The sequence below is a fragment of the Panicum hallii genome, chromosome 5, assembly GCF_002211085.1.
Source record: "Panicum hallii strain FIL2 chromosome 5, PHallii_v3.1, whole genome shotgun sequence".
Lineage (NCBI taxonomy): Eukaryota > Viridiplantae > Streptophyta > Magnoliopsida > Poales > Poaceae > Panicum > Panicum hallii.
In genome coordinates, this window is record NC_038046.1 from 36,177,011 (window position 1) to 36,204,869 (window position 27,859).

General features: G+C 44.6%; 1 pseudogene; it reads right to left on the reverse strand.

The window, feature by feature from the left end:
* LOC112892621 overlaps nucleotides 1–27,149 on the reverse strand; it is a 153,368-nt pseudogene extending 126,219 nt beyond the window's left edge.
* Between the last annotated feature and the right edge of the window lie 710 nt (nucleotides 27,150–27,859).

The window sequence follows — 27,859 nt, forward strand, 5'->3', positions numbered from 1 at the left end:
CACCACCCTAGAAACCCAACCAAGCACTTCCCCAGGTAGCCCTTGATCTCCTCTAGCTAATCCCCCTCTCTTCCCTCGCCATCGTGACCCGAGTCCACCGGATTTGGCCGGTCAAATGCCGCCGCTCCTCTCTAACCACAGCCAGGGGCTCCATTGGAGAAGATAAAGGAATTTCAGGGGGTTTTGTGCTAAATCTAGGGACTATTCTGTAAAGCTTGTTTGAGTTTTTCTTATTTCCTGCTGTGAACTTTAAAAATGCATAGAAAACAATAGAAAAATCAGAAAAATACCAAACTTGTTGGGTTAGAATCCTTATGATGAATTCTACAACTTTTATTTCATAACCATGCTATGAAAGTGCATAGTTTGTTCTATATTTTAAATGCAAGTAAAGGGATGCTTTAATTAAATCTTGTAATCCATAGCTTTTCTGCTGTTGATTTTTGGAGCATATGTTGCATATGATTTGGGTAGCCTTGTGTAAATTTTTGTGGCTTAGATCAGCTCTCTAGCTAGAATTTTTTTGCTGTCTTTTTTATATGTTCATGAAAGTTTCACAAATTAATTTCAAAAGCATCTGTGCATATCTAGGGATGAAATTTCTACCATAACTTGATCTTTATAAGCATGATCCATCATAAAAATCTGAGAATCAGAAACCTAATATAACTTGAGTTATAAATTTCAAGCTTAACTTCAAAGGTAATTCATAAATAATAATTATTATGCATGAAAAATTATGAAACTTTTCTGGAATACTAGTCTTGAGTAGTTTATGATATCCTTAAGTTTTGAACCCTAGTTTAAGTGTAAAACTCTAGTTATAATTGCATCTTGAAATTTCAATCTTGATCTTGTTTAATTTTGTGGCTTAGTTCCTTTTAGAATAAAATTCCAATAAAACTACAGTAATCAGATCTAATACCAATCTATATTAAGTAAATTTTGTAGCTCCTGTTTTGAACTATCTTACTCTGTAAAAATTATTCAAGTTAAACATATTGTTTAATTAAGTGAATTGTTCTAATTATCTATTGTATAAAATATTTAGAGTAATGTTATTTCAATTAAACCCACTTAGGATAATTTTCATAAGTATTACTTTATTTTTACTAATTTAAGATTTGCTTAATTAATTCAAAGTTAACCATAATTAAATAAAAACCTAAGGTTAATTACAATGTTTAGCTAAAAAAAATAAATGGAGATTGCTAAGTGTGTTTAGTGTTGCTTATGGTAACGAGATATGCTACCTAATGTAGTTAGTTGGATGTTTAGGGTAACCCACCCTGTTGCCTAACGAGACTAATTAGTTTAGTTAATACTCGATAAATGACTGCCCAGTACAGGGTAATTAGGTTATTTGTTGAAATATAATATTCTTTTAATTGGATTGCAACTTTATTGTGAAATAACATAAAAGTGTATGCATTCCATAATTTATACCTTTGCACGTCATGTAGACTCGTCCACTCTCGCTGACGGAGATTACCAGCTAATCCCGGAACCAGAAGAAGGTTATTCTAAAGACCCCGGGAATCTCGTCGCGGAATTCTCTGAAGCCCCGAACCAAGGTTCGGAAGATATTAATTTGACTAACCCCAGCCCCACCAACGAAGGCAAGCCCCGGACATAACCCCTACTTTATTACACTGCAATCTATACTATTTATATATATATCTTTATGCATTAAGTTCTTAGGAGTTGTTTGGAAACCTTAGTTGCTTTCCAGGAACCTATGTACTGAACACTAGAATTTGAGTCCGAATAGCTGCTCTGCTTATAGGACCGGTAGAAGTCGAGTGATTTCCTGTCACTCGCGCGATATAGGAATTGTAATGTTTACATTCTTGTTATCAATATAAGGATGACGGATGGGAGTTTTAGGAGGTATCATGGTTGAGATGATACCCCGTCTGTGTTGTGGAACTTGATAAGGCCGCAGTGTGTGGTAGCGGTGGTTAAGCGTTTGAAAGTACTAACCACATGCCGTGAAATATGGTAAGCGGTAAGCCTAGTAACCAATCGGCCCGAGGAGTGGACATACCCCCCACCACATGTATTTGCTTCTTTTGTTTACTTTGTTCGACGTGTAGGAATACGTGTTGCTGGGCAACCAGGAGTACGGGTTTTGTAGTCGCGCTACAGACGTACGTCCTGCACTTTGGAAGTGCGTATGGTCCTGCAGTCGCTTGTGGTGGCTCTGATCCATGAGTCGGAATGAAAGGCAAATGGATGCTTCGGAACGACCCTTTGGTGTTCCAAGCGTGTGTGTTAGGTTTATCCTTGCAAGGTTTGAATTCAATTCAGGAATCGTCCGCTTCTCACGATGGTTGAAACTGCTTGATCCCTTTACCACATAGAGTAACAAGAGCAACTTTGTGATTATCAAAGATGATGTTTGATTAAAGATTCTACCATGTTTGAGTAGTTATAGGTGCTTACCTAGAATGGTTAATCAACTAGAATCTGAAAGCTAAAAGTTGAAAATAAGGATCTACTCTTTGTTGCTTTTCAGCTGAAAATTTTACCCAAAACCTGAAAAGCCTGCATAAGTCTAGATACATGGCTAAGTATACCATGAGACGGGTAAGCCTTGCCGAGTATTAGTATACTCAGCCTTGCTTTTGTTGATTTACCTCAGGTAATCCCACTGATGAACCAGCATTCATTACACCATGGCCTTACCCTCTGCCTGATGGTTGGTCTGTGGAGTGGGATCCGTCCCCGGCCAACACAGATTCTGTCGAGTGATATTATGCCAGGGCTAGCATAATATCTGTAATAACGACGTGTACATTGTCTACGCTTTTCAAACTCCACTGCTTGACTTGAAGCTTAAACCTGTTTTGTAATAATCTCTCCTCAGTGGGAGCTAATGATGCTTTGTATATTTTTGTAATATATCTGCCTGTGATGTAAAATGTATTGGCATTTATATCTCTGGACTCACCTTCGTGTGAGGTACCTTGTTGGATCCTGCGTTCGGTGGTTTATCGGGACGTTACCCGATAGGCCAAAGGATTATACCGTTTGAAGCACGAGGTAGCCCTCAAGAGAGGACTCGCGTACTTGAGCCGGTGTAATTCAGGTTGGTTCTGCCACAGCATAGGACTTATTGGCTAGTTATTAGTGAGAGACGTATGTATGAAGCCACTGAAACTAACCACGTAAGTCCGGTGATATTCGGCAATTGTTTTGGTTGTGAGGTCGAATAGTACGTGCATGCATAATACATTAACCAACAAAATGAGTGCTTAAATTTGTTGTTTTTCTAAGGATAGGTAACATGTTGGTTATTCTTAGTATGGGTTCAATCAAATCTTTAGTTGAGTACCTTAAGTATCCATCTAATTTCCAGCCTTTGCTGTTATCAGAATTGATTATCTTGTTCTATTTACCTTGTGAGTTCTTAGCAGGGTAAATATATCTTACCATTTGCATTTTTGTCGCAGATGGCTGCTCCTTCGAATGTCTCCTGGGATCATGCAGGGCATCTTCACACTAATGCCTTGCATTGGGAAGGTTTTCCTCGTCTTCTATGGGAATCATTAAGTCTGTTCCATTACACTGAGCCTCCCCAATATGACGGAGTGGAGTATCGAGAAGAAGGTGTTCCTCGATGCCGGGTTAGGATGACGATTCCTCAACATCCTTTCCTCTCCCAGTGGCATCCCATAGAAGTTGATGTGGTGGGGTATCGTCTTGTTGATACTATCGAGACTGCTGCTCTGGAGGCTATCAATATATTCTGCAACCTGCATCCAATGGATGTTGCCGGGTATCCCATTGGTATGTTCCCTGCTATAGACTCCAGTGATCTGGAATGGAACTTTCGGATAGACCATATTGGTCACTTGTTGGGAGATCTGGCCGAAGAAATGATCCGTAGTGTCACCAGGTTCATGAATGTTCAGCATCATTATCAGATTTTGCTGCTTCGTAGCATGGGTCAGTTGACCGGAGTGGCTCAAGGTCACTATCGGAATGCTGACCGTCAAGTCACTCAGATTGTGGAACTTCAAGCCTTGGTGACTCAGAAGGATGAGATCATCGCAGCACGAGATGAGACCATCCTTCATCGAGAAGATCAGATCAACGAGAGTGATGCCATCATCACTCAGCGTAATACAATTATTGAGTTCCTCTAGGAACAAATCCATGATCTGATCCTTGAAGCTGATGATGCCCAAGATCACATTGAAGAACTACAGCAGCCACCGGTACCTCCCGCTGCACCCCAAGTACCTGAAGGTGGAGAAGAAGATCCGGAAGAAATTGAGGGCGTCTCAGATCTCGACTCCGAGCATGGAGAACTGGAGCCCAATCCTCAGCCAGATTACTCTTCATCTGGCAGTCAGTCTTCTGTAGGCAATTTCGACGATTTCTAGTTGTCAAATCATCAACTCTCTAGATGTAACCCGTGTAAAGTGTAATGACTTAGGTAGTAAGTAGTTACTTAGACCGTGTGCCATTTGTTGTAATATAGATGGCCTGTGTATGGATCCTTTTAATGTATGATGTTAAGGATAGCCAGAATCTGCGATGTAATATAAGCCTTGTGTTTCATCATCTTGTTCTATATCTTATTTCTGAAATGAGATGATTGAATGGATTATATGCATTACTTATCTGAGTGGTGTACCTTCTGAAATTGGGAGTAAGGCTATGCGGTTAATAATGGATATCTCCTTTGTTTCAGATGGTTGGAGCCACGCGTGGAACCCCGGAAGGCTTCCGGGCAGATCAGGCCAGCGGTTCCCAGCAACTGCCACGACCACCTGCAAATCTAGCCGAGGTTATGGCTCGGCAGACCGAACTTCTCAATCTGCTGGTACAAGCACAGCAGAACCAACAACGCCAGCAATCAAGAGGAGGTCGCGATGAACCTCAGGTGGCCAATTACCAGGATTTCTTCAGTATCCAGCCCCCCACTGTTCAGTAAAGTAGAGCAGCCCCTTGATGCCGATGCTTGGCTTCGTACCATTGAATCCAAGTTTGCTCTTCTTACAATTCCATGTGTGGACTCTAGCAAGGCTCACTTCGCTGCCCAACAACTACGCGGAGCTGCCCGTATCTTGTGGGATAACTATTGTGCCATGTAAGCTGATGGTTATGTTATCTCCTGGGAAGAATTCCGGAATGCTTTCCAAGCACACCATATACCTGAAGGACTAATGGAGCGGAAACTAAATGAGTTCTTGGCACTTACCCAAGGCACCCGCACCATGCTACAATATGCACAGGTTTTTAATCACCTGTGTCAATACACGGGCTATCACGCGGATAGTGACACCAAAAAGCAGGACCATTTCCGTCGGGGATTGAGCACTAAGCTCAGAGAATGTCTGAACCTTATAAAGGCAAATACCTTCAGTGAGTTGGTTAACATGGCCCTGACCCAGGAGGATTGCATCACGGCACACCGTGCCGAAAAGAAGCGAAAAATTTCCACTGGTCCCGCGGGTGTTCAACCTTCGCGGTATCGATTCGTTCAGAATGCACCGCCTAGAACACCCCAGCGGAAGGCTCCATTTGGCAGACTGGTTTTCAGGGCGCCTCAACAACAAGGAGGGTATAGACCTCCTGTACCTCCGCAACAACCACAACAATCTGGCCCACGGCCAAATGTTCAACAAGTCCAATAGAGAAGCAGCAATTATCGCTGTTTCAATTGCAGGAGTACGGATCACTTCATCAGAGATTGTCCGCGGCCCAAGAAACTTAATCAAGGGCAGAGTTCCAATCAGGGTAACCAAAACAAGGGCAAGAGGCCGATGATGCAAGTCCGGCAAGGGCGAATTAACTTCACCACCCTTGCAGAACTTCCGGATGGAGCTCCCGTCATGTCGGGTACATTCTCTATTCACCACAAACCGGTTGTTACATTATTTGATTCAGGAGCAACTCATAGTTTTATAAGTAACAACTGTGGTACCCGAATAGGACTTGATCTTTGTCCTACCCAGGGGTCATATATAATTTCTACCCCTGAGGGAAAGATCACTTCCAATCAAATGGTTAGAAGTGTGCCAATTCAGTGTCACACCCTAAAATATTTAATTTTAGGATGTGAGTATCTTTCAGAATGTGTTTAACCATCTTTAGGGTTTTTCGAAAATTTTCCAGATTTTTCTGGCATTTATTCTCTTTTTCGTAGAGCAAAATCTATTTACTGGAAAGTTCTAAAAATCTATCCCTCGAATTCCAAGTATTTTATTTGGATTCCTCGTATCCCAAATTACCTCTTGAGTTTTCCTCGGAATTTTTGGGACTCTTCTGGATATATTTTTCGTGGTTTAAAATATTTATCTGGACTCTTCTAGATTTATTTTAAGCTTAAAAATAAGTTCTGGAAAATGAATTCATTTTCTTTTCATCTCGAGTTGGATTCAACTTGTTCTGCGTCTAGTCCGCCGTAAATCCTAGAATCATGCCACGCGTAAGCTTGATCTCGACCATCGCTTTGATCTCATCGTGTTTCGAGTTCCGCCATCAAAAAGTAGACTTCCTTTCTGAAGTTCAAATTCTTATCATAGTTGGACCAATTTGTTGCCTCAGTGTCTGTCATTTTTCCTTCATCCTATCCGAGACCATTAGATGTCCCATCATGGTACCCACCCTCTGACCTTTCTTCTCGATCAAACCTCGTTTGAAACAGAGTCATAGCTCGACTTTGGTATTTTCTGATGATGTCTCTAGTTTCGTAAGTGCCAGCTCTAGCGACCTGCATCGCCGTTGCAATACCCGATCTGATCGCGAACCACCTAGCCCGATCTCTCTCTCTCTCTCTTTTGTTCCGTGCTCTCGAATGGCTCATAAGCGCCCGACCAGCGCTTTCTGCCTGTTATCATGTTCGGCCCTCACCCAAACCTGTTTCGGCCCATAATCAAACCCCTCATCCTCGCATCGCCTCCTCCCCGTTTCCCCGCAGCCGCCTTGCATGCGTGCCACGTCAGGATTCCGAGCGTCGTGCCCATAAATCGTGAGGCCTGAGCCCTCCCGCGAGCCCTGCGACATACACCCAAGCTCGTGCTAGCGGCGCCGCCGCTGCCTGCAAGGCCGTGCACCCACGATAGAAGTTGCGAGCGCCGAGACCGCATGACCCTCCTGTTCGCAAGGCTGAGCGCCCGAGCCCTTGCACCCCGCGAGCCCTTCCTGCGCTGCGGCCTAAAAAAAATCCATGAGTCGAGGCCCCGTTCCAATCTACTTCTTCTGCACGTCATCTTCCCCCTATACCCTAGCCCCTGCGCCCCTATAAAACCTACCTGAGATCGTCGTGCGCAGCCCTGCAACGCAGCTCCTACTTTTTCTGTGTAGCGCCGCCATCGCATCCTTATGCCCCGTGCGCCTCCTCCTCCACGCCCAGCCCAGGCCGCCACTGCCCCTGGGCGCCGCCTGCAGCAGCTGCTGCACCAGCCGCGCCAGCCCTTCCCCCTGGCCGTGCGCGCCCCTTGCAAGCCGCCCCTGCACAGCCGCTGCCATGCATCCCCTATGCACCCAGCACCGCAGGAACAGAGCAGCCGCGTTGCCCCTGCCCCTGTGCGCCGCTCCTGTCCTTGCGCCGCGTCCCCTGTAGGCTGCCCGCCCCGGCCCCCTGCGCTGCCCTTCCCCTTGCCTTCCTCCTACTGCTGCCGCCCAGGACAGAACGAACAGGAGCAGAACCGCCAGGAATAGGAGCAGAACTGTGATATCCAGGTAGTTAGATAATTAGATGTTAAGTTTGGGTATAATATATGTAAGCAGGATATAGTGTATACAACCTGTACAAAGCAGTAAGGGTATATTTGTAAATTATGAATTTTATAAATTCTTATATGCAAGTGTGTGAAAATGTGCATAAGTGTCAAAATTTCAGTTGGCTATAGAAAAGAAAAGAGCAAAGGTTAAATAAACACTAAGGGAAATAGACTTTATATGAAATTAAGGACCTTTGTGTAATTAATACAAACGTATAAGGATTTACATGTGAAATGGTAAAAGATAAAAGTAAAACTTAGTTTTACCTAAGGACTAAAGTGTAAAAAGAACTAGTCATGATTACTGCAGAAAGAATTACAAAAAGGACCCCAAACATTAGGGCATTTTGTTTTAATTAACACATAAAGGTTAAAATTTGAATTGTGTTCAAAAACTAAAAATAAAACCGTACCCTTTAAGATTTCAAACCCAAGCCTTAAAACAATATTGTAGAGTTTGAAAAACTCTACAACTTTCATGTTGAGCACTTTTCCATTTGACCTTTGTAGCAGTAGGAAAATTTTAGTTTACAGTGGGGTCCCTGAACTTTTTGAGAATTGCAAATAGATCCCCTGACACCTCTCTGCTTCGTCTACCTCTGACCACGCCGCTTCCTCCTCTGCTCTGCGTCTGCCACCGCCGCCCCACCGCCGGCACGGCTTCCCGAGCACCACCTCCAGCTCCTGCGCGTACCCACGCGTCGCCTGAAGGCCTTCCCACCGCACTAGCCATTCCTCGGTGTCGCCCTGTGCACACGCCACGGTGACCCGACCGCCCATCGGCCGCCACCACATCGCCGCCGTGGAGGACGCCTGACCAGGCCGTAAAGCCCTTCCCTTTCACGCGCACAAGCACTACCAGAACCTCTACATTCTATTTCCCCATTTTGCCGTAGTGTTTCCTGAACCCTACACCCACATTCCGCGCTGTTCTTCTCTCCCAGCTCCGGCCGCGCTCGGCACCGCCGTGGGCAGCCCATCTCAAGCCACTTCACGCCACCACTGTACTCTAGCTTGCACCACGCCACCCCTACGACGCTCCCGGACCTGCCAATCGAGTTCTTGAGGCCTTACATTGGCTCCCCGACGAGCTCCCCGAGCTTTCTTGTCGCCGCCGTGACCGGTCTACCGTGGGACTCCACCTTCCGGCCTCCCCTAGCCCCAGTTGACCCCGGCCTGAGCTCCAGCACACCCCCAGGCAGCTCCCCGACCTCTCCACCGTCGTCCAAAGGCACCAGAACACTGCCCCACCGAGCCACTTCGCCGCCGGCCGCAGGTCCTCGTCGCGCCGCCGCTCCGAGCCGCCTCTCTCCAATTCCCGGCTCGCGCAGGTGCGCATCGAGCCCTGGATGCTCTCCCGCCCCTCTGTTCCCATCCCTAGAGCTCGCCGTCGCCGGAATAGGCTGGTCAACGTCGGGTTGTTATCTTGACTGAGGGGGGGGAATTGGAGGAAGGACTGCGGGTTAAAAGAAACGAAAGTTTGGGGGGTTTTGTGCTAAGTTCCAGGGACTGATGTGTAAACCTTATTTGAGTTCTTGCTGTGAACTTTGAAAATGCATAGAAAACAGTAGAAAAATCAGAAAAATATGAAATCGGTTGGGTTAGAAACCTTGTGATGAACTCTGCAACTTTTATTTTATCACCATGCCATGAAAGTACATAGTTTGTTCTGTATTTTAAATGCTAGTAAAAGGATGCATTAATTAAATCTTGTGATCCTTAGCCCTGTTGCTGTTAGTTTTTGGAGCATGTGTTGTAGGTAATGTAAATAGCTCTGTGTAAATTTTTGAGGCCTAGATCAGCTCTCTAGCTAGAGTATTTGGTTACTTTTGTTATAAGTTAATAAAAGCTTGGCAATTTAATTTCAGAAGTATCTATGCATATTTAGGGATGAAATTTTTACTATAGTCTAGTCTTTATAAGTGTGATATAACATAAAAATTTGAGAAACAGAAACCAAATATAACTTGAGTTATAAATTTCAAACTTAAATTTTAAGATAAATCATAAGTAATAATTAGAATGCATGAAAATTTATGAAACTTTTCTGGAATGTTAGGCTTGAGTAGTTTATGATGTTCTTAAATTTTGAACCCTAATTGTAGTGTAAAACTCTAGTTGTAATTACACCTTAAAATTTCAAATCTTGATCTTGTTTAAAATTAAGTAAGTTGTTATTTATTGTATAAAATATCTAGAGTAATGTTATTTCAATTAAACCCACCTAGGGTAATTTCCATAAGTATTAATTTAATTTTACTAAATTATAATTTGCCTAAGATTAATTCAAGGTTAACCATAATTAAATAATAACCTAAAGTTAATTACAATATTTAGCTAATAAATGGGAATTACTAAGTGTGTGTAGTGTTGCTCAAGGTAATTAGATACACTACTTAATGTAGCTAAATTGGATATTTAAGATAACCCACCCCGGCTGCCTAACGAGACTAATTAGTTTAATTAGTACTCGATAAATGACTGCCCAGTACGGGGTAGTTAGATTATCGCCGTAATGTAATTTTCTTTAAGTTAGATTGCAACTTTATTGTGAATTAAATAAAAATATATGCAGTTTACTTATAACCTTGCATCTCATATAGACTCGACCACTCTCGCCGACGGAGATTATCAATTGATCCCGGAACAAGAAGAAGGTTATTCTGAAGACCCCGGGACTCTTGTCACAGATTTCTCTGAAGCCCCGAACCAAGGTTCGGAAGATAATAGTTTGACTAAGCCCAACCCTATCAGCGAAGGCAAGCCCCGGACATAACCCCTACCTTATTACACTGCAACCTATATTATTTATATATATCTCTATTTATGCATTAGGTTCTTAGGAGTTGTTTGGAAACTTAGTTGCATCACTCTAGGAACCAATGTAATGAACACTAGAACTGGAGTCCGACTAGCTGCTTTGCTTATAGGACCGGTAAAAGTCGAGTGATTTCCTGTCACTCGCGCGATATAGGAATTGTAATGTTTACATTCCTGCTATCACTATAAGGATGCCGGACGGGATTTTTATGAGGTATCATAATTGAGATGATACCCCGTCTGTGTTGTGGAATTGATAAGGTCGCAGTGTGTGGTAGCGGTGGTTAAGCTTTTGAAAGTACTAGCCACATGCCGTGAAATATGGTAAGCGGTAAGCCTAGTAACCGATCGGCCCGAGGAGTGGACATACCTCCCACCACATGTATTTGCTTCTTTTGGTTACTTTGTTCGACGTGTAGGCATACGTGTTGCTAGGCAACCAGGAGTACGGGTTTTGTAGTCGCGCTACAGACGTACGTCCTGCACTTTTGTAGTGCGTATGACCTGCAGTCGCTTGTGGTGGCCCTGATCCACAAGTCGGAATGAAAGGCAAACGGTTGCTTCGGAACTACCCTGTGGTGTTCCAAGCGTGTGTGTTAGGTTTACCTTGCAAGGGTTGAATCTCGATTCAGAATCGTCCGCCTCTCACGATGTATGAGACTGCTTACCCCCTTTATCACATAGAGTAACAAGAGCAATTATGTGATTATTAAAGATGATGTTTGAGTAAAGATTCTACCATGTTTGGATAGTTATAGGTGCTTACCTAGAATGGTTAAACAACTAGAACCTGAAAGCTAAAAATTGAAAATAAGGATCTACTCTTTGTTGCTTTTCAGCTGAAAACCCTACCCAAAGCTAAAAGCCATCATGAGTCTAGTTATGGGCTAAGATATACCCAATTCCGGGTAAGTCTTGCTGAGTATTAGTATACTCAGCCTTGCTTTCATTTATTTACTTCAGGTAATCCTTCTGAGGAGCCCGCATTCATTACACCGTGGCCTTACCCTTTGCCTGATGGTTGGTCTGTGGAATGGGATCCGTCCCCGGCCAACACAGACTCCACCGAATGATATTATGCCAGGGCTAGCATAATATCTGTAATAACGTCGTGTATATTAATTACGCTTTTCAAACTCCGCTGCTTTAACCAGAAACTTGAACTTGTGTTGTAATAAACTCTCCTCAGTGAGAACAAATGTTATTTTGTATATTTTTGTAATATAACTGCCTGTGGTGTACATTATTTTGGCATTGTATCTCTGGACTCACCTTCGTGTGAGGTACCTTGTTGGATCCTGCGTTCGGTGGTTCATCGGGACGTTACCCGACAGACCAATAGTTTTATACCGCTTGAAGTGCGAGGTAGCCCTTCATTGAGGACTCACGTACTTGAACCGGTATAATTCAGGTTGGTTCTGCCACAAGAACCGCTTGGAACAGAACAGACCCGCCGCTACGACTTCCTCCGCGAAATTCGATCTCTATGATGCGTCCCCGTGGTAAGTTAGGTATGGAATCGAATCTTCTCGTCGTCCTCTTTCATTTGCACCGCTCCTTGCGCTCTCCCATGCCCTAAATCAACGGGAATTTGAGAAATTGCAGCCACCGGCCACCATTGGGGCTGTATCAAGCTTTTTGCAGATTGGTCCCTAGAAGATTCTGTAATTATCGTGTAAATTTCTATGGCTAGCGAAAATTGCAGAAAACCCTTAGATCTTTTCCATCTTTTCAATCCAGCCCCACCATGGAATTTTTCAGATCTAACCCTAATCTTTTCTGTATTTGTGAGCCCTATTTTTCTGTGTCTTGTTTTTCTTTTCAGCTAACCCTTGAAGTCTATAGTTAATTGCGTATAGGTCCTTGCAGCCTTGTTTTATGCGTAGTTTCCGCGTTTTAGATCCGTTTTGATCGGTTCTTTTTGCTTTAGTCTTCTAAAACCCTAAGTTATCATTTAGTAGCATTGTTGTGCTGTAATTCCTTTTTTAAATTAAATATAGATTTAATTTGATTAATGTCCTCTTATCTAGTGTTTCCAATTAAAATCTAATTAAGTCTTTTCTTCGGTTTTCATAAGTAATGTTAACTCAATTAATATGAACTTAAATGTGTTTGTAATTTAATTTGTTTAGTTCAACTCGAATCATAAAGTTCGACATTTAGATGCTCTCACCAGTTTCTTTTCTAATTAATTATTTAATTAGTGTAATTTATACATAGAGAATTGTATATAAAATTTGACTAAGTTCTACTTCGTCTTTATAAATGCAAATATAATATGAGTTAATTATAATTAGAGATATTTCTCTTTTATATCTTTTATAATAGTTTTCCAAATTAAAATAAATGAAAGCCTATAGTTCTTTATTTCTTTTTAATATAAATCTCCCGATGGCTATATCTTTTCAACCCTAGTTCCGTTTTCCGCGTTCCTTGCGCTCTCGTGACCATAGCATCAAGCCCTATCCTTTAGTACGCTCTTTTAAATGCTTTCATATTGTTTGCCGTATCTGTTCTCAGTCGTTCTTGTTTGTTTGCTTGCTTGTATGATTTGGGCCCGATGCTTGTGTGACGTTAGAAGGAGCGTGATCCAAGAGCTTTGAAGATTTAGAGTTTCAAGAATTGAAGACTCTGAGCAGCTATTCTCTAAAAGAAAGGCAAGTGTTTCCTTGATCATGCTTTTGTCCTAATACTCACAATAAATACAACATTTTTCTTTATATGCATGCATGTGCCTAATATTGATGGATCCTAATTAAGGATATGCCTAGTCTTTATGATCATTCCTTGTCAACCTGGGTTTTATCTTTATTGTTGGGTAGCTATTGCTTAGTTGCTATAACTGGTTCTGGTTTGGGAATAATATATAATCATGATGACAGCAATGATGATGTTATACCTGTTTTATCCATGTTCATGCTCTTGGTGATGTTAATCACAGGATTATATGTTTAATCGGAACATGGAAAAGCACCTAGGAAAACAGTGCAACTCCAATACTATATGGCTCTGGTCTTGGCTAATTAATTAGAAACTCTAGCTTGTGATGATCTTACCGAAAGGGCAAGAGGGGAGTGCGTTGATGGGGTATAGCTCGGTCCTCTTGAGGTGTAGATCTGTTCCTGGTTAAGGCGTCTTCCTCACTAGGGAGGGTTATAACCACTGCGGCCTGAAACCTTAGCGGATTGTCATAAGTTAGGAAATCATTGTAAAGGCCTCGTAGTGAATCCCTTGCCACTCACCTCGGAAGTGTTTAAGAGGCTAGCTACCTCGGGCAAATCGGGAGACACGAATTGTGGGTAAAGTGTACAACCTCTGCAGAGTGAAAACTGATATATCAGCCGTGCTCACGGTTAAGAGCGGCTTGGACCCTCACATGATAACTAAATCGTGGACCATGTTTATGGTTATGGTTATCGTGGACCATGTTTATGGTTGTGGTTATGCTTATGCTGTATCTCTTCTCTCTCTTTTAATGTGTGTTTTGGTATGAACTTATACCTTAGTAATCAGGTGCTAATAAAACTTGACCAACTAAAATTGCTTATCGCAGTAAGCCAGTCAGCCTTTCCTTTATTTTAGCCTTCATGTCATATATTTCCCAACACTTGCTGAGTACCGACCATAAGTGTACTCACGCTTGTTATAATTGCTGCTTAGAGGAGAAAGTGATGTGAAGTCTTTTGAAGATGATGCTGAGTTCTAGGCCTGCATAACCCCCGGTCGATTGCCTGTGAAGTTTGGAGTCTTCATTTCCAGGATAAGCTGTATAACCCTGATAATCTTTATAGTCTTTTAATTCTCTTTTTGTGATACTGTTGCTGATTATTCACTGATGAAGTCACTATATGTATGGAGCTTGATCCTGGCATACATATAGTTATGCATTCGGTTTTGTCCTTTAAAAACTGGGTGTGACATTCAGTTAGGTAGCCAAGTAAGCAAAACTGATTTAGTTTTGCTAAACTTAGAAGGTATTGATGTTATACTTGGAACAAATTGGATGACTGAACATAGAGTACTACTAGACATCTCTTCCCGAGTTATTGAGATTAACATACCACATCAAGGAGTCATTACCCTCTATCTGCCTCAGCAAGAGTATCTTCACTCTTGTACTTATGCTATCACAAACATCAAAGTAAAAGATATTCCTGTAGTCTGTGAGTACCCCGATGTCTTTCCGGATGACTTGCCTGGAATGCCACCAGACAGAGACATCGAGTTCATTATTGAACTTCAACCTGGCACCGCTCCTATTTCAAAGAGGCCATATCGCATGCCTCCAAATGAATTGGCCGAGCTAAAAATCCAACTCCAAGATCTTCTTGATAAAGGTTTCATACGCCCAAGTGCTTCACCTTGGGGTTGTCTTGGTCTCTTTGTAAAGAAGAAGGACAATAGCCTAAGGTTATGTGTCGATTATAGTCCATTCAATGCGGTCACTATCAAAAATAAGTACCCTCTTCCTCGCATTGATATCTTGTTCGATCAACTTGCTGGAGCTAAGGTCTTTTCCAAGATTGACTTACGCTCTGGTTATCATCAGATAAAAATCAAGTCTTGTGACATTCCAAGATTGACTTATGCTCTGGTTATCATCAGATATTCATATGGATTATATAAATATCTGGTTATGTCATTTGGGCTTACTAACGTGCCGGCATATTTCATGTATCTCATGAATTCAGTCTTATGCCGGAACTCGACAAATTCATCATGGTCTTCATCGATGATATTCTGATATATTCCAAGACTAAAGAAGACCATGCTAATCATATACGTGTCATTCTTCAACGACTACGTGATCATCGCCTTTACGCCAAATTCTCAAAATGTGAATTCTGGCTGGATAGTGTGAAATTCCTAGGACATACTATCTCTAGTAAAGGCATATCGGTTGATCCAACCAAAGTCCAGGAGGTTATGGATTGGAAGCCTTCGACTTCAGTCCATCAAATCCGAAGTTTCCTTGGATTGGCGGGATACTATCGCCGATTCATTCCAGACTTCTCCAAGATAGCCAAATCCATGACTGAGCTACTTAAGAAAGAAGTTAAATTTTGTTGGGACGACAAGTGTGATGAAGCGTTCCACACCTTGAGAAAACTTCTAACAACCGCTCCAGTGCTAGCTCAGCTAGATAATACCTAGCCTTTTGATGTCTATTGCGATGCCTGTGGAACTGGCCTTGGTTGTGTCCTTATGCAAAACAACCGGGTCATTGCTTATGCATCCTGAGCACTTCGGAATCATGAGCAAAATTATCCAACCCATGATCTTGAATTGGCAGCAGTTATTCATGCTTCAAGATCTAGAGACATCATCTTATGGGCGCTACATGTAATATTTACACTGACCATAAGAGCCTCAAATATATCTTCACGCAAACTGACCTGAATATGAGGCAAAGGCATTGGTTAGAACTGATCAAAGACTACAATCTTGAGGTACACTACCATCCTGGCAAGGCCAATGTGGTTGCGGATGCCCTTAGCCGCAAGGCACATTGTCATTGTTTATCCGTAGTCAATCTAGAGATTATCCCTCAAGGTAGTCTAAATCTATTGTCTATCGAGTCTACTCTTAAAGATAGAATCATCATCTCACAATTACATGATGAAGGTATCAAAATTATCAAGCTAAAACTATCTCAGAGAGAAGCCAAATATAAGTGTTTTCACACCGATCATCAAGGAGTTCTATGGTTCAACAATCGTATTGTTGTACCTAAGGATCATCAACTTCGTAAACAAGTCCTTGATGAAGAACATCTATCTAAATTCTCTATTCATCCTGGTAGTACCAAAATGTACCAAGATCTTCGACAAAATTTTTGGTGGACCAGAATAAAAAGAGAAATTGCAAAATCTTTGGACCAGACCTAGTTGCCGAGGCCAAAGATAAGGTCAAGGTTATTCAAGCCAATCTTAAAACAGCCCAGTCTAGACAAAAGAGTTATGCAGATCAAAAAGGAAACCTCTGCAATTTCAAGTAGGAGATTTTGTCTATCTCCGAGTATCTTCTACCAAAGGTGTTCAACGTTTCGGCATAAAAGGGAAGTTAGCACCCTGATATGTTGGACCCTTTGAGATCTTTAAAGTCTGTGGCCCAGTGGCTTACAGAATTCGCCTTCCATCTCAATGGGCTGCCATCCACAATGTCTTCCATATCTCTCAACTCAAGAAATGTATCAAAGTACCTACGGAGATCGTTGAAACCCGTGCCATTGAGATTGAACCTGATCTATCTTACACCGAACAACCCGTACAAATCTTGGATACCAAAGAGAGAGTTACCAGAAAGAAGAGGATCAAAATGTATAAGATCTTAGGGGATCATCACACCAACGAAGAAGCAACTTAGGAAACAGAATCCTATCTTCAACGAAACTTCCCAAACTTCCTTCAAGCCAATTCCCAAATCTAATCGTCCAATTCTATTCTGCTTCAGAATCTCGGGACGAGATTCTTTTTAGGGGAAAGGCTGTGACATTTAGACGTGACTACTCTCGCCGACGGTGACTACGAGCTAATCCCGGAACAAGGAGTGGAATCAGCTGAAGACCCCGGAAACGCCGTCGAAGATCTAACTGAAGCTCCGAACCAAAGTTCGGAAAACCTTGACACTCCTGCCCCCAACCCCACTCAAGAAGGCAAGCCCCGGACATAACCCCTACTTTATTTACACTGCAACCTATATTATTTATATCTATTTATGCATTACGTTCATAGGAATTGTATGAGAAACCCTAGTTACATTATCCTAGGAACCAATGTATTGAATACTAGCACTTGAGTTCGAATAACCGCTCTGCTAATAGGATCGGTAGAAGTTGGGTGATTTCCTGTCACTCACGCAGTATAGGAGTTGTACTGTTTACATTCCTGTAATCACTATAAGGATGACAGACGGGATTTATATGAGGTATCATGGTTGAGATGATACCCCGTCTGTGTTAATGAATTTGATAAGGTCGCAGTGTGTGGTAGCGGTGGTTAAGCGTTTGAAAGTACTAGCCACATGCCGCAAAATATGGTAAGCGGTAAGCCTAGTAACCAATCGGCCCGAGGAGTGGACATACCTCCCACCACTCGTATTTAGTTTTTCCTATTACTTGATTCGACATGTGGGAATACGTGTTGCAGGGCAACCAGGAGTACAGTCGTGTAGTCGCTCTACAGACGTATGTCCTGCACATTGGATGTGCTTATGGTCCTGCAGTCGCTTGTGGTGGCTGTGATCCACGAGTCGGAATGAAAGGCAAACGGTTGCTTCGGAAAAATCTCTGGAAGTTCCAAGCGTGTGAGTTAGGTTTACCCTTGCAAGGCTGAAATTCGATTCAGGAATCGTCCATTTCTCGCGGAAATTGAGACTGCTTGATCCCTTTGCCACATAGAGTAACAAAAGCAACATTATGGTTGTCAAAGATGATGTTTGACTAAAGATTCTACCATGCTTGAATAGTTATAGGTGCTTATCTAGAATGATTAATCACCTAGAACTTGAAAGCTAAAATTTGAAATTAAGGATCTACTCTTTGTTACTTTTCAGCTGAATACTTTACCCGTAACCATTAAAGCTGTCATAAGTCTAGTTACATGGCTAAGTATACCATGAACGGGTAAGCCTTGCTGAGTATTAGAATACTCAGTCTTGCCTTGTGACTTTTGTTCAGGTAATCCCCCTGACGACTCGGCTCTGCCTATGCCGTGGCCTTACCCTCTGCCCGATGGTTGGTCCGTGGAGTGGGACCCGTCCCCGGCCAACACAGATCCTTCCGAGTGATATCATGCCAGGGCTAGCATGATATCTGAACTGGCGACGTGTACAGTGCCCGTGCTTTAAACTCCGTTGCATGACTTAAAACTTAGAACTGTTTGTACTAATTTCCATCAGTTGGGAACTGATGTTACTTTAAAACACTCATGTAATATATCTGCCTGTGCTGTAAAATGTGATGGCAATTGTATCTCCGGACTCGCCTTCGTGCGAGGTACCTTGTTTGATCCTGCATTCGGTGGTTTATCGGGATGTTACCCGACAGGCAATGGGATTATACCGTTTGAAGCACGTTGGAGCCCTCAAGAGTGGACTCGCGTACTTGAGCCGGTGTAATTAAGTTTGGTTCTGCCACACGCACAACAACACCAACCCCGATCCGCAACCGAGCCAACCACACCAGGCGCCACCCGCAGGGATGGAGCAGTTTCTCGCCGCCCAGACTCAGCTGCTGACCAACATGGCGAACACTATCGCCAACATGCAGGCTCAGATGAATCAAGCACCACCACCACCTCCACCGCCAACTAGAGATAGGCACAGGGAGTTCATGAGTCACAAGCCTCCCACGTTCTCTCACTCATCGGATCCAATTCAAGCTGATGACTGGATCAAGACAGTGGAGAAGATGCTCAACATCGCCCAGTGCACCGACAGGGAGAAGGTCCTTTACGCCTCAGGCAGACTGGAAGGAACTGCTGCAGATTGGTGGGATGCTTACACAGCAGCTCATGACAACCCTGACACCATCAATTGGCAGGAGTTCAGAAGCAAGTTCTGGGAGCAGCACATACCCAAGGGCCTGATGAAGCTCAAGAAACAAGAGTTCCTTGCATTAAAACAAGGGACAATGTTCGTGAGTATCGGGACAAGTTCATCCAACTGTCTCATTATGCCCCTGCAGATGTCGCAGATGATGAGGAGAAGCAGGATCACTTTAGGGAGGGTCTGATTGGTCCTATCAAGTATCAATTAATGGTGCACAATTTTGACAGTTTCCAGAAAATGGTGGACAATGCCATCATGGTGGAGCATGCTCGCAAGGAGATGGGTGAGCAGAAGAGAAAGTACGAGTCATCGACGCAGTCCAGCAACAATGCACGTCCTCGCTTCAACCCTCACAAGGCACACCCTTCCGCCTAGGAGGACAAAATGTCAACTTTGGGCAGAGTCAGTACCAGCGCTTCAACTAACAAGGTCAACAGCAGCAGCAAGCTCAGCACGCGGGTCAGTCAGTGCAGCGCTCCAACTTTCCGCAGAATCGCCAGGGCACTCCTACGGGCACACCGATGAGAAACAATGCCCCTGCTCCCGCCGGTGGTAATACTTGCTTCAGATGTGGTGAAGCAGGACACTATGCCAACCGTTGTCCCAAGGGAAATGGCCAGAACACTCCAGGCCAGTTCAACAACAGCGGACAGAGGCAGACCCCGCAGCAGCAGCAACCTAGAAACAACAACCAAACGCCGCAGGGCAACAAGGGTCAGTAGAACTTCACCCGTGGGCGTGTAAATCATGTCGCCGCAGAGACCACTCAAGAGGCTCAGGACGTTGTGTTCAGTATGTTTCTTATCAACTCAGCCCCTGCATCAGTTTTATTCGATTCTGGAGCATCGCATACATTCATCTCTGCTGAGTATGTTGCCAAGTACTCTATTCCACTATGCACCATGCCTAGTTCCATGTTAGTAAATTCACCCGGGGAAAATATGAGGGTTGTGTATCGATGTCACGGGGTAAAAAGACAGATCATGGGCAAGGAGTTCTGTGCAAACCCGATAGTCTTGCCATCAAGTGGTGTGATGTTATTCTCGGAATGGGATGGTTGACAAAGTACGACGCAGTGATTGTTCCAAGCGATCAGTGGTTCTCACTAGCCAGGAAGGTGAAAGGTTTGAGTTCGTTGCAACACTTCCGTCAGTGGCAGATTGTGCAGTGAATCAGTTGAGGCAAATTCAATTGAGGATATTAGAGTTGTCTGCGAGTACCCGAATATCTTCCCTGATGATTTGCCAGGTAGGCCACCTAAACGTGATATTGAATTTATCATAGATCTTTTACCTGGTACTGCACCTATTGCTAAGAGGCCTTATAGAATGTCAGTTGGTGAATTAGAGGAACTTAAGAAACAACTGAAAGAATTGCTACATAAGGGGTACATCCGTCCTAGCTCTTCACCTTGGGGAGCACCTGTGATCTTCGTTGAAAAGAAAGATGGTACACAGAGGATGTGTGTCGATTATAGAGCCTTGAATGAGGTTACCATCAAGAATAAGTATCTGTTGCCTCGCATCAAAGATTTGTTTGATCAATTGAAGGGGGCCAAGGTATTCTCCAAGATTGATTTGAGGTCAGGTTATCATCAGCTAAGGATACGACCCTCGGATATTGCCAAGATAGCATTCACTACCAGATATGGGCTATATGAATATACGGTGATGTCAATCGGGCTGATTAATGCTCCAGCTTACTTTATGTATCTGATGAATAAAGTGTTCATGGAGTATCTCGACAAGTTTGTGGTGGTATTCATTGATGATATTCTGGTGTACTCTAAGAATGAAGAGGAGCACGAGGGACATTTAAGGCTTGTTCTGCAGAAACTCAGGGAAAATCAGCTGTATGCCAAGTTCAGTAAGTGTGAATTTTGGTTGAATGAGGTCTCATTTCTGGGTCATGTCATCACAGACGGAGGTATTGCAGTGGATCCAGGGAAGGTAAAAGATGTGTTGAAATGGGAGCCGCCAACGACAGTTTCCGAAATCCGGAGTTTCCTAGGACTCGCGGGCTACTACAGGAGGTTTATTGAAGGTTTCTCTAAGATAGTGAAACCCCTTACATCACTACTAGAGAAGGAAAAGAAATTTATATGGTCAGAGGCATGTCAGAACAGTTTCGAGGAGTTGAAAAAGAGGTTGACAACTGCACTAGTGTTGGCTATGCCTGATATTTACAAAAGTTTCGACATCTACTGCGACGCATCTAAGCAGGGTCTTGGTTGTGTATTGATGCAAGAAGGACACGTGATTGCATATGCGTCTCGTCAATTGAGGAAGCATGAGCAGAACTACCCCACGCACGATCTGGAGTTGGCAGCAGTGTTACATGCTCTGAAAATATGGAGGCACTATTTGTTGGGTCACCGATGCCAGATATACACTGATCATAAGAGTCTGAAGTACATTTTCACTCAGAATGACCTCAATTTAAGGCAGCGAAGATGGTTAGAGCTTATCAAGGATTATGATCTGGAGATACACTACCATCCAGGGAAGGCAAATGTGGTTGCTAATGCCTTGACTCGCAAGAGCTATGTGAACGCGACAATGATTAGCCAGATGCCTTAGGAGTTGTACAAGGAATTTGAATGACTCAATCCGGGGTTCGTCACTCATACGGAGGGGACCACTATAGAAGTGGAACTGACTCTAGAACCGGAAATACGGAAGGGTCAGTTTGAGGATCCTAAGATTCAGGAGATCAGGGAGATGATAGAAGCAGGCAAGGCACCTGACTTCACTGAGGATGAGCAGGGAACGGTGTGGTTCCACAAGAGGATATGTGTGCCCGATGTGGATCACCTTCGTGAGAAAATTTTGCAGGAAGCTCATGACTCAGCTTATTCAATTCATCCTGGCAGTACTAAGATGTATCAAGATTTGAAAGAAAGGTACTGGTGGTATGCATGAAACATGACGTTGTAGCTCATGTGGCATTATGTGACGTGTGTCAGAGAGTTAAGGCAGAACATCAGAGACCAGCCAGATTGTTATAGCCCTTGAAGGTGCCAGAATGGAAATGGGAAGAAATTGGTATGGATTTCATTGTGGGATTGCCACGTACACGGGATGGGTACGACTCTATATGGGTTATAGTGGATCGATTGACCAAGGTGGCTCACTTTACACCAGTAAAGACTACCTACACTGGGGCACGATTAGCGGAGTTGTACATCTCCTGGATCGTGTGTTTGCATGGGGTACCCAAGAAGATAGTGTCGGATAGAGGCACTTAGTTCACGTCTCGGTTTTGGCAAAAGTTGCATGAGTCAATGGACACGAAGTTGAACTTCAGCTCCGCTTATCATCCGCAAACTGATGGGCAGACGGAAAAGACCAATCAAGTGTTGGAAGATATGCTTAGGGCTTGTGCCCTAAAACATGGAGGCAGTTGGGATAAAAGCTTACCATTCGCAGAGTTCTCTTACAACAACAGTTATCAGGCCAGTTTAAAGATGGCCCCGTTCGAGGCATTATATGGCAGGAAGTGCAGGACTCCGTTGTATTGGAGTGAGACAGGTGAAAGTGAGTTGTTTGGGCCTGAGATCATTAAAGAGGCTGAAAGACAGGTACAGGTTGTACGTGAGAACCTGAAGGTGGCTCAGTCGAGGCAGAAAAGCTATGCAGATACTCGATGATGAGAGTTGACCTTTGAGGAAGGGGACTACGTGTATCTGAAGGTGTCACCTATCAGAGGTTTGCGCAAGTTCAAGGTCAAAGGGAAGCTGTCACCTCGTTACATTGGTCCGTTCAAGATCCTAGAATGGAAAGGTGAGATGGCCTACCAACTAGAGTTACCTGCACGGTTGTCAAAGGTACACAACGTGTTCCATATATCATAGTTGAAGAAGTGCTTGAGGGTACCAGAGGAACAGTTGCCACTTGAGGAGTTGGATGTGCAGGAAGACTTGACCTACACAGAGCACCCAGTCAAAATCTTGGACACAATGGAAAGAATCACTCGGAGTAAGAGGATCCGGATGTGTAAGGTTCAGTGGAGTCACCATGCAGAGGATGAGGCTACCTGGGAACGAGAGGACGAGTTACAGGCAGAATTTCCTCAGCTCTTTGCTAGCCCAGCCGAATCTCAAGGACAAGATTCCTTTTAAGGGGGGTAGGTTTGTAACACCCTAAAAATTTAAATCTGAAACTTAAATAAATTTGGCTAGATTTCCTTTAGGGACCCTAAGGTTTTGTTTCAATTATTTTAATTTAGAGCATTATCGTGAATTATTGGCAATTTAATAAAACCTAAAAAGAAATATAAGGTCACATAGGTTTGCGCATTTCATGCCTCTATGCATTGTTTTTATTGTTGATTTGCATTTGAATTCAAATTTTCCAACTCAAATTTAAAAGCATTCAAATGTTTCTCTCATTTTATTTCCCTCCCTCTTCTTCTTTTGGGCCCAGCCCAACTGGCCCACTCCCTCTCTCTCTCTCTCCCTTCCTCTCCTTCCCCCTTTGCAGCCCAGCCCGGCCATTTTTCCTTTTTCTCTTTTTCCCTGCACGGCCCGGCCCAGCGAGCGGCCTCTTTCCCTCCCTCCACCGCGTGGCCCGCTTACCTCCTCCCCTTCCCTTCTTTCCCCCACGCACAGCCCACACGCCCTGGCCCAGTCCGCCCGCGCCTCCCTCTCCCTTCCCCCTTTCTCTCGCTGGCGGGTGGCCCCCACCCGTCGGGGTCGTCCCCGACCTCGAGCCAGGCTCGGGCTCGAGGCCGGGTCGGACGCGGTGCCCCTAGCCCTATAAGTGCTGCCCGAACCCTAGGGGTTTTTCCCCAAGCCGCAGCCGTCTTGCGCCCCCTAAACCCTAGCCTCCGAGCTCCCGCTCTGCCGCTGCCTTGCCGAGCTCAGGCGCTCACCGCGCAGCCGCTCTGCTGCCGCCCGCCGTCGAACAACTGCTCCCGGAGCACCACGTGGTGGTGAGAATGCTCGGCCGCCCTCCTTTTCCCTCTCCTCCGCTTCTCCCGTGCCCGCTCAACGCACACCGTAGTTCTCCACCGCCTCTCGCTGCCGGCCGCCGCCTACGGCCGCCTCCTCTCCCCCTTAACCCCCCAATTGGATTCCCCTTCTCGCACGCTACCTCTAGGTCGTGATCTGAGGCAAATCCGTGATCGGAAACGCGTTATCGCGTTCCTCCGGCGAAGAGCTGCCGCGCGCCGCCGCCCAAGCCTCCGCCGGCGTCGTCCCGCCGCCACCCGAGCCGTCCCTCCGCACCCCCACCGTCGGATCAAGATCCGACGGCCCAGATCCGATCTAACCCCAGGTCAATAGATTAGGGTACCGGTCAACCGTGGCCTTTTTGCAGTTTAAGCCTTAAGTTTCCCCGGAATCAACCCGCAGTCCTTCCCAGTTCAAAAGTAATCGAATAGGCCCCTGTAGTTTTCCAAAATAGAACCCGCCATCCAATATCCCTCTGTTTTACGTTCTAACCCCTCTCTCTAGGGTTTAATTACAATCTAGCCCTCAGTTTCTTCTGACAGAGCCCTTTTAGATTCAAAACTATCACAAATAGGCCCCTGGAAACATGATTTAGCCCTAATTTCTTCGTTTTAACTCCAATTTCACCGATTCTTGCTCTCATGCGATCCTTGTAGCATAAGCAGTAACTTTTTAAGGTTATTTTGTTCTGTTTTTATTGATTGGTGTACTGTTCTTATTTTATTTTATTTGTTTGTTTGTATGTGCTTGTGTGTCGCGATAGACGGTGCGCAGTTCGAGGACCCGCAGGGCCAAGACTTTGAAGACGTTCCCGAGCAGCAGCAGTTCTTTGAAGAAGGCAAGTGGTCCTTGATCATATTCCGGTCCTAATCAATTACAATTACACATATTTACTTTATATGCATGCATGTGTCTAGAATATGATGGATCCCAAATTAAGGATATGCCTAATCTGATTTTAACTTCCTTGATTAAACCTGGGTTATTATTTACTTTTATGTTGTAGTTCTGCTAGTTGCAGTTACTTAGAACTTGGTTGGTTAACCTAAAAGTCACGCTACGTTGGTCTACTCATGATCTGGGATACTTTTATGGTGATAATTAAAATCATTGCATTAATGGGAACATGGAGAACCACCCAGGAAAATAGTGCAACCACAATTACTATATGGCTCTAGTCTTGGCTAATTAATTCGAACCTTGGCTTGTAAAGGTCTTACCGAAAGGGCAAGAGGGGAGTGCGTTGATGGCGTATAGCTCGGTCCTCTTGAGGTGTAGATATGATCCTGGGTAAGGCGTCTTCCTTATTAGGGAGGGTTATGACCACTGCGGCCTGAAACCTTAGCGGACCAATGCAAGTTAGGGAATCTTTGTAAAGGCCTCATAGTGAATCCCTGCCACTCACCTTGGAAGTGTTTAAGGGCTTTGCAAACCCGAGCATCAAGGGAAACATGAATTGTGGGTAAAATGTACAACCTCTGCAGAGTGAAAACTAATATATTAGCCGTGCTCACGGTTAAGAGCGGCTTGGACCCTCACATGATAATTAAACTTAAAGATGATCTAAATTGCAGGTTCTATTTATTTATCTTTGTGACATGGATTGATTCACCTCAGATAGTTTATTTAAGGGTTGGTATTTACTTACACCTAGTTAAGCTTGCTTAATAAAACTTGATCAACTAAGATTGCTTACCCCAGTTACAGCGTGTCAGTTTTTCCTTGATTTGGCCTTGCATGTCATATTATTCCCACCACTTGCTGAGTACCAACCATAAGTGTACTCACGCTTGCTTTATTAAAACCAATGCTGCTCAAAACAAGATAATTGTCCGGAGTTTCTTAAAGATATTGGAGATTTCTAGGCGTATGTCTCCCAGTCAACTGCCTGTGAAGACGAAGTCCGCTACTAGAATAAATGTTTATTCATTCGTTTAAGATTAAGACTATCGGTCATGTAATAAAGTACTATTATACTCTATTTCGTTATGACATTGATGTTGTAATCACTTGTGATGTCTATCCTATGTGTGGAACTTGATCCTGGCACACATATGAGATGCATTCGGTTGTCCTTCTTAAACCAGATGTGACATGTGTCATCTTCCATGTCGGAGGTGCTGATGTACCCATCGTCTGTAGCCATCTATGCCCGCTGACTTGGGCAATCCTTCCGCACATGGCCAAAATGAAGGCAACAGTGGCACTGAAGTCTGGTCATGCGTCCTATAGAAGCCACAGAGGATGCACTTGCTAGAACCTGGAAAGACTTTTTACCTGAATCCGAAGGTTTAGGTGGTGCAGCAACTCTGGCATCTGCTGGTCACTTGCTCGTTGGAGGAGGCGCCCGAAAGGAGGAGGGTCTAGTCAGCCCGGACAATGGCATTGAATGTGGAGCGTATGTGGTGCCACCCTTGCTCGTGCCCTGCAAAGCACATCCCTGCAACTCCTTTTCTGCCTCCAGAAGGCCACCAATTGTTCCAATTCAAAATTGTTTTTTCGGCCTCCAGAAGGCCACCAATTGTTCCAATTCAACTTGTTTAAACTACCTACAGGTCAATTTGGGTCACGATGCAGTCAGACAGAGGCTTGGCGGAGTCGAAGTGAACTGCACACTTGTCGTTGATGTAGTCCGGCGTGACGCCATCCCCGACCAGACACAGGTCCACCTCCGGGATATGGGACTTCACGAGGGCCATCGCAAACTGCACTGAGTCCCCAGCAGCCTTCTTGACGAACACCTTGAGGCGATCCCGAGCAACCTCCATGCGGGCCTGCATCTCCTTAGCGAGGGCGACTTCCTTCTGCTCAAACACCACCAGAATGGAGTCCACCTTGGTGATCACTTGGTCCAGGGCTGACCTCAACTCAACCAGGTGCAACTCCAGCTCTACAAAAATAAATGCATCAGCCCAGTGCTGCATGAATGGACCAACAACTCGCTCATCCAAGATAGGGCCACTACCTTCACGTTGCTACTTTTCCATTTGGAGCTTGCCCTCCGTGTTGGCCTCCCGGCCCTCCGCACCCTCTCGGAGCTGATGCAGCTCTTCATTGGCCACCACGGCCACCTTGAGCTCCCGGGCCATCTGGTGGTTCACCTTAAGCAGCTCTGTGACAAGATTGTCGAGTCAGCTCAGCACAATGCCCCAACTAAAAAACCACAAGGACACAGAAAGAAACTCATCGCGCCTCTCTTCGGCGTGCTTCCTCGTGGCTTCAGAGCGCTCCTGCTCCAGCTGCGACATCCGCGTCTCCGGTTGCCATCGTCGGTTGGCCGAGTCATCCTCGACCCGTAGCTGAGCCGCCACCTACCGACTCAGGTCTGCAAGGGCCTGCTGACAACAAATATCAAAGGGATGCCCATGCATTGGAAGTATAGCAGAACATCAAACATTTACCAATTTCTCATCGACCGCCAGCTGGGCCGCTGTAAGCAGCGCCTCCTTCTTCATCGGGGTCACCTATTGATGGGACTCCTCTACACGAGGCTGCACCTCGGTCAGACAAGCTGGTGGTGGAATGCATGGTGCATCCACCTCCTCGTCCACCTCCTCCTATGGTGTCGCCACCGACTCGGCTTCCACGCTCTAGGGCGGTACCAAGTTTGCTGCTCCCTCCACCTTCTCGCCCACCACTGCCTAGTCCCCCAGGAGGGCCTGGGCAGTGGGCCACTCATGATGAGGACATCACCATGCTGGATACACCTGAGATTTGGTCTTCTACGAGTTACAAGTCATCACCAACTTGGTCTTCATGTCTTGTTCGGACTCAGCCGACCACCCTGAACGAAAAGTCC